The sequence below is a fragment of the Oncorhynchus clarkii genome, chromosome 5 (genome assembly GCF_045791955.1).
Source record: "Oncorhynchus clarkii lewisi isolate Uvic-CL-2024 chromosome 5, UVic_Ocla_1.0, whole genome shotgun sequence".
NCBI classification, from domain to species: Eukaryota; Metazoa; Chordata; class Actinopteri; order Salmoniformes; family Salmonidae; genus Oncorhynchus; species Oncorhynchus clarkii.
The window spans coordinates 9,867,816-9,881,933 of NC_092151.1; positions in this window are offsets into that span (position 1 = coordinate 9,867,816).

The window sequence follows — 14,118 nt, forward strand, 5'->3', positions numbered from 1 at the left end:
CACATACACTCAATTCGTTTTTGGTAGCATTGCCTTTAAATTGTTTAACTTGGGTCAAACATTTTGGGTAGCCTTCCACGAGCTTTCCACAATAAGTTGGGTGAATTCTGGCCCATTCCTGACAGAGCTGGTGGAACTGAGTCAGGTTTGTAGACCTCCTGGCCTACACGCTTTTACAGTTCTGCCCACACATTTTCTATAGGTTTGAGGTCAGGGCTTTATGTTGGCCACTCTAATACCTTGACTTTGTTGTCCTTAAGCCATTTTGCCACAACTTTGGAAGTATGCTTGGGTTCATTGTCCATTTGGAAGACCCATTTGCGACCAAGCTTTAACTGATGTCTTGATATGTTGCTTCAATATATCCACATCATTTTCCTGCCTCATTGATGCCATTTATTTTGTGAAGTGCATCAGTCCCTCCTGCAGGAAAGCATCCCCCACAACATGATGCTGCCATGGTGTTTTTCGGCTTGCAAGCCTCCCCCTTTTTCCTTCAAACATAACAATGGTCTTTTTGGCCATTATGGCCATTTTTGTTTCATCAGATCGGAGGACATTTCTCCAAAAAGTACATCTTTGTTCCCCATGTGCAGTTGCAAACCGTAGTCTGGCTTTTTTATGGCGATTTTGGAGCAGTGGCTTCTTCCTTGCTGAGCGGCCTTTCAGGTTATGTCGATATAGGACTCGTTTTACTGTGGATATAGATACTTTTGTACCTGTATCCTCCAGCATCTTCACAAGGTCTTTTGCTGTTGTTTTGGGATTGATATGCACTTTTCTCACCAAAGTACGTTCATCTCTAGGAGACAGAACGCGTCTCCTTCCTGAGTGGTATGACGGCTGCGTGGTCCTATGGTGTTTATACTTGCCTACTATTGTTTGTACAGATGAACGTGGTACCTTCAGGCGTTTGGAAATTGCTCCCAAGGATGAACCAGACTTGTGGAGGTCGACAATTATTTTTCTGGGGTCTTTTAATTTTCTCATGATGTCAAGCAAAGAGGCACTGAGTTTGAAGGTAGGCCTTGAAATGCATCCACAGGTACACCTCCAAATGACTCAAATTATGTCAATTAGCCTATCAGAAGCTTCTAAAGCCATGACATAATTTTCTGGAATTTTCCGAGCTGTTTAAAGGCACAGTCAACTTAGTGTATGTAAACTTCTGACCCACTGCAATTGTGATACAGTGAATTATAAGTGAAATCATCTGTATGTTAACAATTGTTGGAAAAATGAACTGTGTCATGCATAAAGTAGATGTCCTAACCAACTTGCAAGAACTACAATTTGTTAACAAGAAATTTGTGGAGTGGTTGAAAAACGAGTTTTAATGACTCCAACCTAAGTGTATGTAAAATTCTGACTTCAACTGCATGTTTGATATGCTTCAGTTTGCCTCCATATGACTGGTTTTACATGTCTCTAGAAATTATAAGGTAAAATATATCTAAAACAATTTGTATTTGTATTTATTATGGATCCACATTACAGTACTCTTCCTGGGGTCCACTGACATAAGACAGTTAAAAGCAGTTTAAAATACTACATGACATTACATTTCATAACAACTTACCCAACACATTCAGTGTGTTCCCTCAGGCCACCACTCTACCACCACATATTTACAATACAACATCCATGTGTATGCGTGTGTAGATTGTGTGTCTTATCATGTGTATGTGTGTTTGGGCCTGTGTGTGTCTCTTCATAGTCCCCGCTGTTCCATGAGGTGTATTTTTATCTGTTTTTTAAATCTAATTTTACTGCTTATATCAGTTACCTGATGTGGAACAGAGTTCCATGTAGCCATGACTCTCTATGTAGTGTGTGCGCCTCCCATAGTCTGTTCTTGACTTGGGGATTGTGAAGGACCTTTGGGGCATGTTTTGTGGGGTATGCATGTGTGTCCGAGCTGTGACAGTCATGAAGAGGGCACGACAAAACATTTTCCCCCTCAGGAGGCTGAAAAGATTTGGCATGGGTCCCCAGATCCTCAAAATGTTCTACAGCTGCACCATCGAGAGCATCCTGACCGGTTGCATCACTTCCTGGTATGGCAACTAGTCGGCATCTGACCGTAAGGTGCTACAGAGGGTAGTGCCATTCAGGACCTATATAATAGGTCAAATTGTCAGAGACTCCAGTCACCCAAGTCATAAACTGTTTTCTCTGCTACGGCATGGCAGGCGGTACCGGAGCGCCAGGTCTAGGACCAAAAGGCTCCTTAACAGCTTCTCCCCCCAAGCCATAAGACTGCTGAACAACTAATCAAATGGCCACCGGACTATTACATTAACACTGCTGCTACTCGCTGTTTATTATCTATCTACATGTACAAATTACCTCAAGTAACCTGTACCCCCGCACACTGGCTCGGTACCGGTACCCCCTGTATATAGCCTCGTTATTGTTATGTTATTGTGTTACTTTTATTTATTATTTTAGTTTATTTGGAAAATATTTCCTTAACTCTTCTTGAACTGCACTGTTGGTTAATGGATTGTAAGTAAGCATTTCACGGTAAGGTCTACCTTTGTATTCGGCGCATGTGACAAATAAAGTTTGATTTCATTTGATTTGTGTGCACGTAGTTTAAACACCTTGGTGCATTCAGCATGTCAACACTTCTTACAAAAACAAGTAATGATGAAGTTAATCTTTCCTCCACTTTGAACCATGAGAGATTTACATGCATATTATTAATGTTAGCTCTCTGTGTAATTTAAGGACCAGATGAGCTGCCCTGTTCTGAGTCAATTGTAATTTTCCGAGGTCCCTCTATGTGACACCTGACCACAGGACTGAACAGTAGTCCAGGTGCGACAAAACTAGAGCCTGTAGGACCTGCCTTGTTGATTGTGTTGTTAAAAAGACAGAGCATCACTTTATTATGAACCAAATTCTCCCCATCTTAGCTACTGTTGTATTAACATGTTTTGACCATGACAGTTTACAATCCAGGGTTACTCCAAGCAGTTTAGTCACCTCAACTTGCTCAATTTCCACATAATTTATTACAAGATTTTGTTGAGGTTAATGGCTTAGTGAGTAATTTGTCCCAAATACAATGCTTTTAGCTTTTGAAATATTTAGGACCAACTTATTCCTTGCCACCCATTCTGAAACTAGCTACAGCTCTTTGTTAAATGTTGCAGGGATTTCACTCGCTGTAGTAGCTGTAGTAGTGCATAGTGTTGAGTCTTCCACATACATAGACACACTGGCTTTACTCAAGGCCAGTGAAATGACCTTAGTAAAGATTGAAAAAAAGTAAGGGGCCTAGACAGCTACCCTGGGGAATTCCTGATTCTACCTGGATTATGTTGGAGAGGCTTCCATTAAAGAACCCCCTCTGTGTTCTGTTAGACAGGTGACTCTTTATCCACAATATAGCAGGGGGTGTAAAGCCATAACATACAGTTCATTTGGAAAGTATTCAGACCCCTTCCATTTTTGTCCACATTTTGTTACTTTATAGCCTTATTTTAAAATGTATTAAATATTTTTTTTTCTCATCAATCTACACACAATACCGCATAATGACAAAGTGGAAATCGTTTTTTAGAAATATTTGCAAGTGCATTAAACAGAAAAAATAGAAAAAACTTTTTTTATATAAGCATTCAGACGCTTTACTATGAGACTCTAAATTGAGCTCAAGTGCATTCTGTTTCCATTGATCATCCTTGAGTTGTTTCTACAAGTTGTATGGAGTCCACCTGTGGTAAATTCAATCGATTGGACATGATTTGAAAGGTACACACCTGTCTATTTAAGGTCCCCCAGTTGACAGTGCATGTCAGAGCAGAAACCAAGGTGTGAGGTTGAAGGAATTGTCCCTAGAGCTCAGAGACAGGATTGTCAAGGCACAGATCTGGGGAAGATCTGGGGAATGTCTGCAGCATTGAAGGTCCCGAAGAACACAGAGGCCTCCATCATTCTTAAATGGAAGAAGTTTGGAACCACCAAGACTCTTCCTAGAGTTGGCCGCCCGGCCAAACTGAGAAATCGGGGGAGAAGGGCCTTGGTCAGGGAGGTGACCAAGAACCAAATGATCACTGACAGAGTTCCAGAGTTTCTCTGTGGAGATGGGAGAAACTTCCAGAAGGACAAACATCTCTGCAGCACTCCACCAATCAGGCCTTTATGGTGCAGTGGCCAGACGGAAGCCACTCCTCAGTAAAAGGCACATGACAGCCCGCTTGGAGTTAACTTCCGGCACCGACAGAGATGGCCGCCTTGCTTCGCGTTCCTAGGAAACTATGCAGTATTTTGTTTTTTTACGTGTTATTTCTTACATTGGTACCCCAGGTAATCTTAGGTTTCATTACATACAGTCGGGAGGAACTACTGAATATAAGAGCAACGTCAACTCACCATCATTACGACCAGGAATACGACTTTCCCGAAGCGGATCCTGTGTTTTGCGTACCACCCAGGACAATGGATCGGATCCCAGCCGGCGAACCTAAACAACGTCGCCGTAAAAGTGGCAAGGTTCCGATGTGCCCGTCAGGCTCCGGAGACGGGCACATCGCGCACCACTCCCTAGCATACTACTCGCCAATGTCCAGTCTCTTGACAACAAGGTTGATGAAATCTGAGCAAGGGTAGCATTCCAGAGAGACATCAGAGACTGTAACATTCTTTGCTTCACGGAAACATGGCTCACTCGAGACACGCTATCGGAGTCGGTGCAGCCAGCTGGTTTCTTCATGCATCGCACCGACAGAAACAAGCATCTTTCTGGTAAGAAGAGGGGCGGGGGGGGGGGGGGGGGGGGTATGCCTTATGATTAACGAGACGTGGTGTGATCGAAACAACATACAGGAACTCGACCGCATTATCTACCAAGAGAATTCTCTTCGATTATAATCACAGCCGTATATATTCCCCCCCAAGCAGACACATCGATGGCCCTGAACGAACTTTATTTGACTCTATCTAAACTGGAAACCACATATCCTGAGGCTGCATTCATTGTAGCTGGGGATTTTAACAAGGCTAATCTGAAAAACATTAGGTGTAGGGTGTAGCCTTAAAACATTCCCAAACCAGAAACCGTGGATTAATGGCAGAATTCGCGCAAAACTTAAAGCGCTATCCACTGCTTTAAACCAGGGCAAGGTGACCGGAAACATGACCGAATACAAACAGTGTAGCTATTCCCTCCGCAAGGCAATCAAACAAGCTAAGCTTCAGTATAGACACAAAGTAGAGTTGCAATTCAATGGCTCAGACACAAGAGGTATGTGGCAGGGTCTACAGTCAATCACAGATTACAAAAAGAAAACCAGCACCGTCGCGGACCAGGATGTCTTGCTCCCAGACAGACTAAATAACATATTTTCTCGCTTTGAGGACAATACAGTGCCACTGACACGGCCCGCTACCAAAACCTGCGGACTCTCCTTCACTGCAGCCGACGTGAGTAAAACATTTAAACGTGTTAACCCTCGCAAGGCTGTAGGCCCAGACGGCATCCCCAGCCACGTCCTCACAGCATGCGCAGACCAGCTGACTGGTGTGTTTACGGACATATTCAATCAAACCTTATCCCAGTCTGCAAGAGGGCCACCATTGTTCCTGTTCTCAAGAAAGCTAAGGTAACTGAGCTAAACGACTACCGCCCTGTGCAACTGGGTACTGGACTTCCTGATGGGTCGCCTCCAGGTGGTGAGGGTAGGTAACAACATCTCCACAAAGCTGATCCTCAACACTGGGGCCCCACAAGGGTGCGTTCTGAGCCCTCTCCTCTACTCCCTGTTCACCCACGACTGCGTGGCCATGCACGCCTCCAACTCAATCATCAAGTTTGCGGACGACACTACAGTGGTAGGCTTAATTACCAACAACGACGAGACGGCCTACAGGGAAGAGGTGAGGGCCCTCGGAGTGTGGTGTCAGGAAAATAACCTCACACTCAACGTCAACAAAACAAAGGAGATGATCGTGGACTTCAGGAAACAGCAGAGGGAGCACCCCCCTATCCACATCGACGGGACAGTAGTGGAGTGTGTAATAGGTTTTAAGTTCCTCGGCGTACACATCACGGACAAACTGAATTGGTCCACCCACACAGACAGCGTTGTGAAGAAGGCGCAGCAGCGCCTCTTCAACCTCAGGAGGCTGAAGAAATTCAGCTTGTCACCAAAAGCACTCACAAACTTTTACAGATGCACAATCGAGAGCATCATGTCGGGCTGTATCACCGCCCGGTACGGCAACTGCTCCTTCCACAACCGTAAGGCTCTCCAGAGGGTAGTGAGGTCTGCACAACGCATCACCGGGGGCAAACTACCTGCCCTCCAGGACACCTACACCACCCAATGTCACAGGAAGGCCATAAAGATCATCAAGGATAACAACCACCCGAGTCACTGCCTGTTCACCCCGCTATCATCCAGAAGGCGAGGTCAGTACAGGTGCATCAAAGCTGGGACCGAGAGACTGAAAAACAGCTTCTGTCTCAAGGCCATCAGACTGTTAAACAGCCACCACTAACATTGAGTGGCTGCTGCCAACATACTGTCTCAACTCCAGCTCACTTTAATAATGGAGATTGGCCTCCCGGGTGGCGCAGTGGTTAAGGGCGCTGTACTGTAGCGCCAGCTGTGCCATCAGAGTCCCTGGGTTCGTGCCCAGGCTCTGTCGTAACCGGCCGCGACCGGGAGGTCCGTGGGGCGACGCACAATTGGCCTAGCGTCGTCCGGGTTAGGGAGGGATTGGTCGGTAGGGATCTCCTTGTCTCATCGCGCACCAGTGACTCCTGTGGCGGGCCGGGCGCAGTGCGCGCTAGCCAAGGTTGCCGGGGGCACGGTGTAGCCTCCGACACATTGGTGCGGCTGGCTTCCGGGTTGGATGTGCACTGTGTTAAGAAGCAGTACGGCTGGTTGGGTTGTGTATCGGAGGACGCATGACATTCAGCCTTCGTCTCTCCCGAGCCCGTACGGGAGTTGTAGCAATGAGACAAGATAGTAGCTACTACAACAATTGGATACCACGAAATTGGAGGAAAAAAAGGGGTAAAAATTTTAAAAAAAATACAAAAAAAATTATGGAAATTTATGGAAATTGATGTAAAAAAAGTATCACTAGCCACTTTAAACAATGTCATAATATTTACATACCCTACATTACTCATCTCATATGTATATGTATATACTCTATACCAAAATTTGATTTGATTTGAAATGGAACCTAAAGGACTCTCAGACCATGAGAAACAAGTTTCTCTGGTCTGATGAAATCAAGATTGAACTCTGGCCTGAATGCCAAGAGTCATGTCTGGAGGAAACCAGGCACCATCCCTACGGTGAAGCATGGTGTGGCAGAATCATAATGTGAGGATGTTTTTCAGCGGCAGAGACTGGGAGACTAGTAAGGATCGAGGGAAAGATGAACGGAGCAAAGTACAGAGATATCCTTGATGAAAACCTGATCCAGAGTGCTCAGGACCTCAGACTGTGGTGAAGGTTCACCTTCCAACAGGACAATAACCCTAAGCACCTAGCCAAGAAAACGCAAGAATGGTTTCGGGAAAAGTCTCTGAATGTCCTTGAGTGGCCCAGCCAGAGTAGACTTGAACCCGATTGAACATCTCTGGAGAGACCTGAAAATAGCTGTGCAGCAACGCTCCCCATCCAACCTGACAGCTTGAGAGGATCTGCAGAGAAGAATGAGAGAAACTCCCAAATACAGGTGTGCCAAGCTTGTAGCGTCATACCCAAGAAGACTCAAGGCTGTAATCGCTGTTAAAGGTGCTTCAACAAAGTACTGAGTAAATGGTCTGAATACTTATGTAAATGTGATATTTCAATTTAGCTAAAATGTATAAAAACCTGTTTTTGCTTTGTCATTATGGGGTATTGTTATAAACAGATCTAATTAGCACATCCAGTGTTAATTTGATGAATTGTAATTACTTCGCTACTATGGCCTATTTATTGCCTTACCTCCTCGCGCCATTTGCACAGACTGTATATAGACACTGTTTTTTTTCCTATTGTGTTATTGACTGTATGCTTGTTTATTCCATGTAACATGCGTTGTTGTTTGTGTCGCACTGCCTTGCTTTATCTTGGCCAGGTCGCAGTTGTAAATGAGAACTTGTCTGGATTAATAAAGGATGAAATAAAATAAAAAAATGTTATGTAGTGGTTTCTTTGAAGCAATTCGACCATGAACGCCTGATTCACACAGTCTCCTCTGAACAGTTGATGTTGAAATGTGTCTGTTACTTGAACTCTGTGAAGCATTTATTTGTGCTGCAATTTCTGAGGTTGGTAACTCTAATGAACATATCCTCTGCAGCAGAGGTAACACTGGGTCTTCCTTTCCTGTGGCGGTCCTTATGAGAGCCAGTTTCATCATAGTACTTGATGGTTTTTGCGATTGCACTTGAAGAAACTTTCAAAGTTCTTTACATTTTCGGCATTGACTGACCTTTTGGTCTTAAAGTATTGATGGACAGTAATTTCTCTTTGCTTATTTGAGCTGTCTTCTGTATACCAACCCTACCTTGACACAACACAAATGATTGGCTCAAATGCACTAAGAAGGAAAGAAATTCCACAAATTAACTTTTAACAAGGCACACCTGTTAATTGAAATGTATTCCAGGTGACTACCTCATGAAGCTGCCAAGAGTGTGCAAAGCTGTCATCAAGGCAAAGGGTGGCTTTTTTGAGGAATCTGAAATATATTTGGATTTAACACTTTTTTGGTTACTACATAATTCCATAGGTGTTATTTCATAGTTTTGATGTCTTCACTATTATTCCACAATGTAGAAAATAGTACAAATAAAGAAAAACCCTTGAATAATTAAGTGTGTCCAAACTTTTGACTGGTACTCTATACTTGGATCTATAGTGTTAGTGTTTGTTGCTGGTATGTCATGCCTAAGTTTACTAATCTAGCCAATGAAAGAATCATTAAAGTGGTTGGCAATATCAGTGGGTTTTGGGATGAATGAGCCATCTGATTCAATGAATTATGGAGCTGAGTTTGCCTTTTTTCCCAAAATCAAAAGTGATCCAAAGCTTTTTACTATCATTCTTTATGTAATTTATCTTTGTTTCATAGTGTAGTTTCTTCTTCTTTTTGTTACGTTTAGTCACATGATTTCTCAATTTGCAGTATGTTTGCCAATCGGTTTTACAGCCAGATTTATTTGCCATTCCTTTTGCCTCATCCCTCTCAACTATATAATTTTTAAATTCCTCATCAATCCACAGGGATTTAACAGTTTTTACTGTCATTTTCTTAATGGGTGCATACTTTTTAGTAACTGGGATAAGCAATTTCATAAATGTGTCAAGTGCAGCTTCCTCATTACACACCACAGACCAGCAAATATTATTTACATCATCAAGATATGAATCACCACAAAACTTATTGTATGACCTCTTAAACACTATTTTAGGCCCAGACTTTGGGACTTTGGTTTTCCTAGATATGGCTACTATATTGTGATCACTACACCCTATGGATCTGGATACTGCTTTAAAGCACATTTCTGCAGCATTAGTAAAGATATTAGTCAACCTACCAGGGTAGTTACGAATGGCACAGGAATGAAATCATCAACTGGTATTGATCACAACCTGAACCAGGTTGCAGGAACTAGTTACAGTTTGAAGCTTTCTCTTGAGTGGGCAGCCTGATGAAAGCCAGTCAATATTTAAATAACCTGGAAAATATACCTCTCTGTTGATATCACATACTGTACCTTATCAAGCATTTCACACATTATCCAGATACTGACTGTTAGCACTTGGTGGTCTATAGCAGCTTCCCACCAGAATGGGTTTCGGGTGAGGCAGATGAACCTGTAGCTATATTACTTCAACAGTTTTAGCATGAGATGCTTTACATGAATGTGGATCTGAATATAAACAACAACACCTCCACCTTTGGCATTTCTGTCTTTTCAGTCGATGTTATAACCATGTCTACCACTGTATCATCAAAGGTATTATCTAAGTGAGTTTCAGAGATTGTCAGAATATGAATGTAATCTGTTACTAGCAAATTATTGATTTCATGAACCTTGTTTCTTAAGCTACATATGTTAACATGGGCTATTTTTTAGCACTTTTCTGGGGTGCTTGATTGTTTTCATTGCTTTACTGGGAAGCTTAGCAAAGTAGAAATGCTAATGTTATTTACGTTAGTGCAGGGTGAGCTGCACACAGTGGACTTCCTACTAGGGCACACCGCCTCAGTGCTAATAGTATAACTCTGGTTCAAGGGCACATGGTTACTGTATACAATAGCTGTAGGATCAGCAGAGGCATTCAGGGCAGTAAGAGGGACATACATTAGGTTACTTACATTGTGTCTTCCAATGCCACTGGGATAATGTACATTTGCTGAAGCATTATGACAACTCAGTGACACAATGGGATTAACTGAGCAGGACTTCGATCATTGATACATCATTGTCTCATGCAGCTTTATAATGCTGTGAAAGGTTCCAGGAACCCAAATGATTTGGGTGGATCCCATCCTCCTTATAAAACAAGCTTTTTCCCCCAGAAGGTTTCAGAATTGTCAATCAATTCTATTCCCACAGAGGTGCACTAGTCTCGTAGACAGTTATGGAGAGCTAAAAGTCAGCTGAACCGTTCAATGCCACCATTTAGGGAGGGCAGAGGGCCAGATATTATCGGGCGTTTGTTGGTGTCAAGTAGTGAACAAATTTGTTCTTTAAAATCCATCTTCAACTGTTCTGAGCTGCCCTTCATAATGTCATTGAATCCCATATGAACTATGATACTCAATTTCCTGATGGTTGTTTAAAATGTTTGGGAGCAGCTTATTGATGTCCTTAACTCGTGCTCCTGGGTAAGCACAATGTTTTTGCTCCATGAACTGATACATTTCTCACCATTGAATTGCACTGCATCACAGAGCTAGCTGTGCCACTAGAGATCCTGGTTCGAGTCCAGGCTCTGTCACAACCGGGAGACCCATGGGGCGATGCTCAATTGGCCCAGAGGACTCCGGCTTAGGTGAGGGCTTGGCCAGCAGGGATGTTCTTGTCCCATCGTGAACTAGTGACTCCTGTGGTGGGCCAGGTGCAATGGACGCTGACACGGTCACCAGGTGTACAGTGTTTCCTCTGACACATTGGCGCGGCTGGCTTCTGGGTTAAGGAAGCAGTGCGGCTTGGCTGGGTTGTTTCAAAGAACGCACAGCTCTCGACCTTCGCCTCTCCCGAGTCCGTACAGGAGTTGCAACGATGGGACAAGACTAGCTACCAGGAGTAGGTTGAACCTTGGTCTGCCTGTCCAGGTTAGGGGTAGGCAGTCATTAAGAATTTGTTCTTAACTGACTTGCCTGGTTAAATAAAAACGTTAAAAGTCTGGAAAACCAGGCCATACTTAAGCTACAGTATGAATTTACTATTATGTGGAATGGAGTCCTGTCAATGATATGCACAACAAGAAGCTTAGATAATACATCGTAATTAAAAAAAGAAAAGCATGATCAGTCAGAATTTATTCCCATTTGGCAGATTTATTGATACATTCTTTATACCATTATAGGATCATAATAGTTAATTGATCAAAATCCCTATAAGCATCAATGATGAGAAATTCACATGCAAAGATGGATAGGTGGCTTAGGTAATCAAATAGGAAGTAGTATAATCAGAATTCAATACAGAATTTTGGAAATTGAGTCAACTCAGACAATACAATAAGACAAGACATTTGGTATCGAGCAAACATTCTCCATCATTCTTCGGAGGTAGATTCCCAGTTTCTGCCTTCCCAACATGTTATCAGCACAAAACAATGACAGCGAATGTGCTGGAATTCCAACAACATGAAATAAGGGACATTCGGTGCAATCCATCTCCTGACAATCCGCTCGGTGTGACTTACCAATTGTTGGGGACCCATGGTCCACTAACACTCCTACACATACGTGAGTAAGACCACCGTATACAACACAAATAAAACATACTTGGAAACATCATTGGAAAGATTGTGGCGGCATATGCCACGTGTCAGGGATTTTAAAAACCATTGTAGATGTGCACAATCTTAGGAGTGCTGGATCGCCCTTCACTACACCAGTAGTGCGTCAGTGGGATTTGTCCACAATGTGAGTGCTGGTGTGTGTGTGGTCACTTCAGTGTGACTTCACAACGAGGTAGCGCTGCCATCTCTCAGCGTAGTCAGGAACACGGTTCTTGATTTACACTACGTCCCAAATGTCACCCTATTCCCTTTGTAGTGCACTACTTATGACCAGGGCCCATAAGGATCTAGTCATAAGTAGTGCACTACATGGGAACAGGGTGATGTTTGGGGCACAAACTGTATTGCAGGCTTGTTTGAGCTGGTGCCTGGTGCCTGGCGGTTGGCAATGGTTTCTGGCTGAACAATGGTTCACCAACCAAACTACGCAAAGAAAATAAAAAGACCTTGGCACCTCTCCATTGCTCGACTGATAAACTGATAAACAAGTCTACCAAACCATTAACCTTTTGCCCCCCCCCCCCCCAGTATTAAGAGAGCACCTGTCAATCACACTTACAACACGGGTACATATGCAGAAAGCAAGCCATCAAAAAATACATTTTAAAAAAGAAGAAGAAAACTACAATAATGAAATCAATGGAGGACCTGCATTGACGTGGCTGTATATGTCAGAAAACCCTGCCGTCCATCAATAGTTCTTGAAATGATATATTAGAAAACCCTGTCGTCCATCAACAGGTAATAAACTGCGGAGACTTTAATGTATTGGGGTGAGCTGAGCCCAAATCAACTCTTTCATTAGGAAAGCTGGTGAAATGATGGGTTTAAATGGAGTAACTGGCCAATTGGGGATCCTAACTAACTCGAGCCATTCAAAATGGCAACATCGAGACTAATTCCCTTTCACACTAAACCGATCATAGTGGCTGGAACCGTGCTTGAAAGGACAGTACGAAAGGCTTTTTTTTAGTTATTATTTATTTTATATATTTTATTTTATTATTATATATTTTTTTTACCCCTTTTTCTCCCCAACTTCGTGGTATCCAATTGTTGTAGTAGCTACTATCTTGTCTCATCACTACAACTCCCGTACAGGCTCGGGAGAGACGAAGGTTGAAAGTCATGCGTCCTCCGATACACAACCCAACCACTGCTTAACACAGCGCCATCCAACCCGGAAGCCAGCCGCACCAATGTGTCGGAGGAAACACCGTGCACCTGGCAACCTTGGTTAGCGTGCACTGCGCCCAGCCCGCCACAGGAGGCGCTGGTGCGCGATGAGACAAGGATTTCCCTACCGGACAAACCCTCCCTAATCCGGGCGACGCTAGGCCAATTGTGCGTCGCCCCACGGACCTCCCGGTCGCGGCCGGTTACGAAGGAGCCTGGGCGCGAACCCAGAGTCTCTGGTGGCACAGCTGGCGCTGCAGTACAGCGCCATTAACCACTGCGCCACCCGGGAGGCCCTGAAAGGCTATTTTTAAGCAAAACGGCACAACGGGGGTGTGGTATATGGCCAATATACCACAGCTAAGGGGTGTTCTTAGGCACAACGCAAAGCAGAGCCCATATACCACAAACCCCCGAGGTGCTTTATTGCTATTATAAACTGGTAATCAAAGTAATTAGAGGAGTAAAAATAAATGTTTTGTCATACCCGTGGCTGTCAGCCAATCAGCATTCATGCCTCGAACCACCCAGTTTATAAAACACTGTATGCAACAAGCTGTCATCTTAACAAGTATTGTCCAAGACACTTGGCCCAGCTTTTGTGGTAAAATACAAAAAAAGGTAAATTTTACAAGGGTCAATCAAATCGCAAGTTTTAGACAACTCAGCTTTTAAAGGCAACGTTCCCGCTGTTCGCGGAGATCGCATTCATGGTAAACACTGCATGTTGGCTCAAACAGAAATTGCCTTTAAAAGCCACCAGGGCCTATATGGTGCTGATCTGAGATCAAGTCTTCCCTGTCCATATAATCCTCTTCATTATGATCCAAAAGACAAAACTGATCCTAGATCAGCAGAAGTCCTACTCTGAGACACTTTGTGATGACCCAGAGGTAAAAAAAAAGAAGATACAAAACTCTATGGTATTGCTGCCGATGGT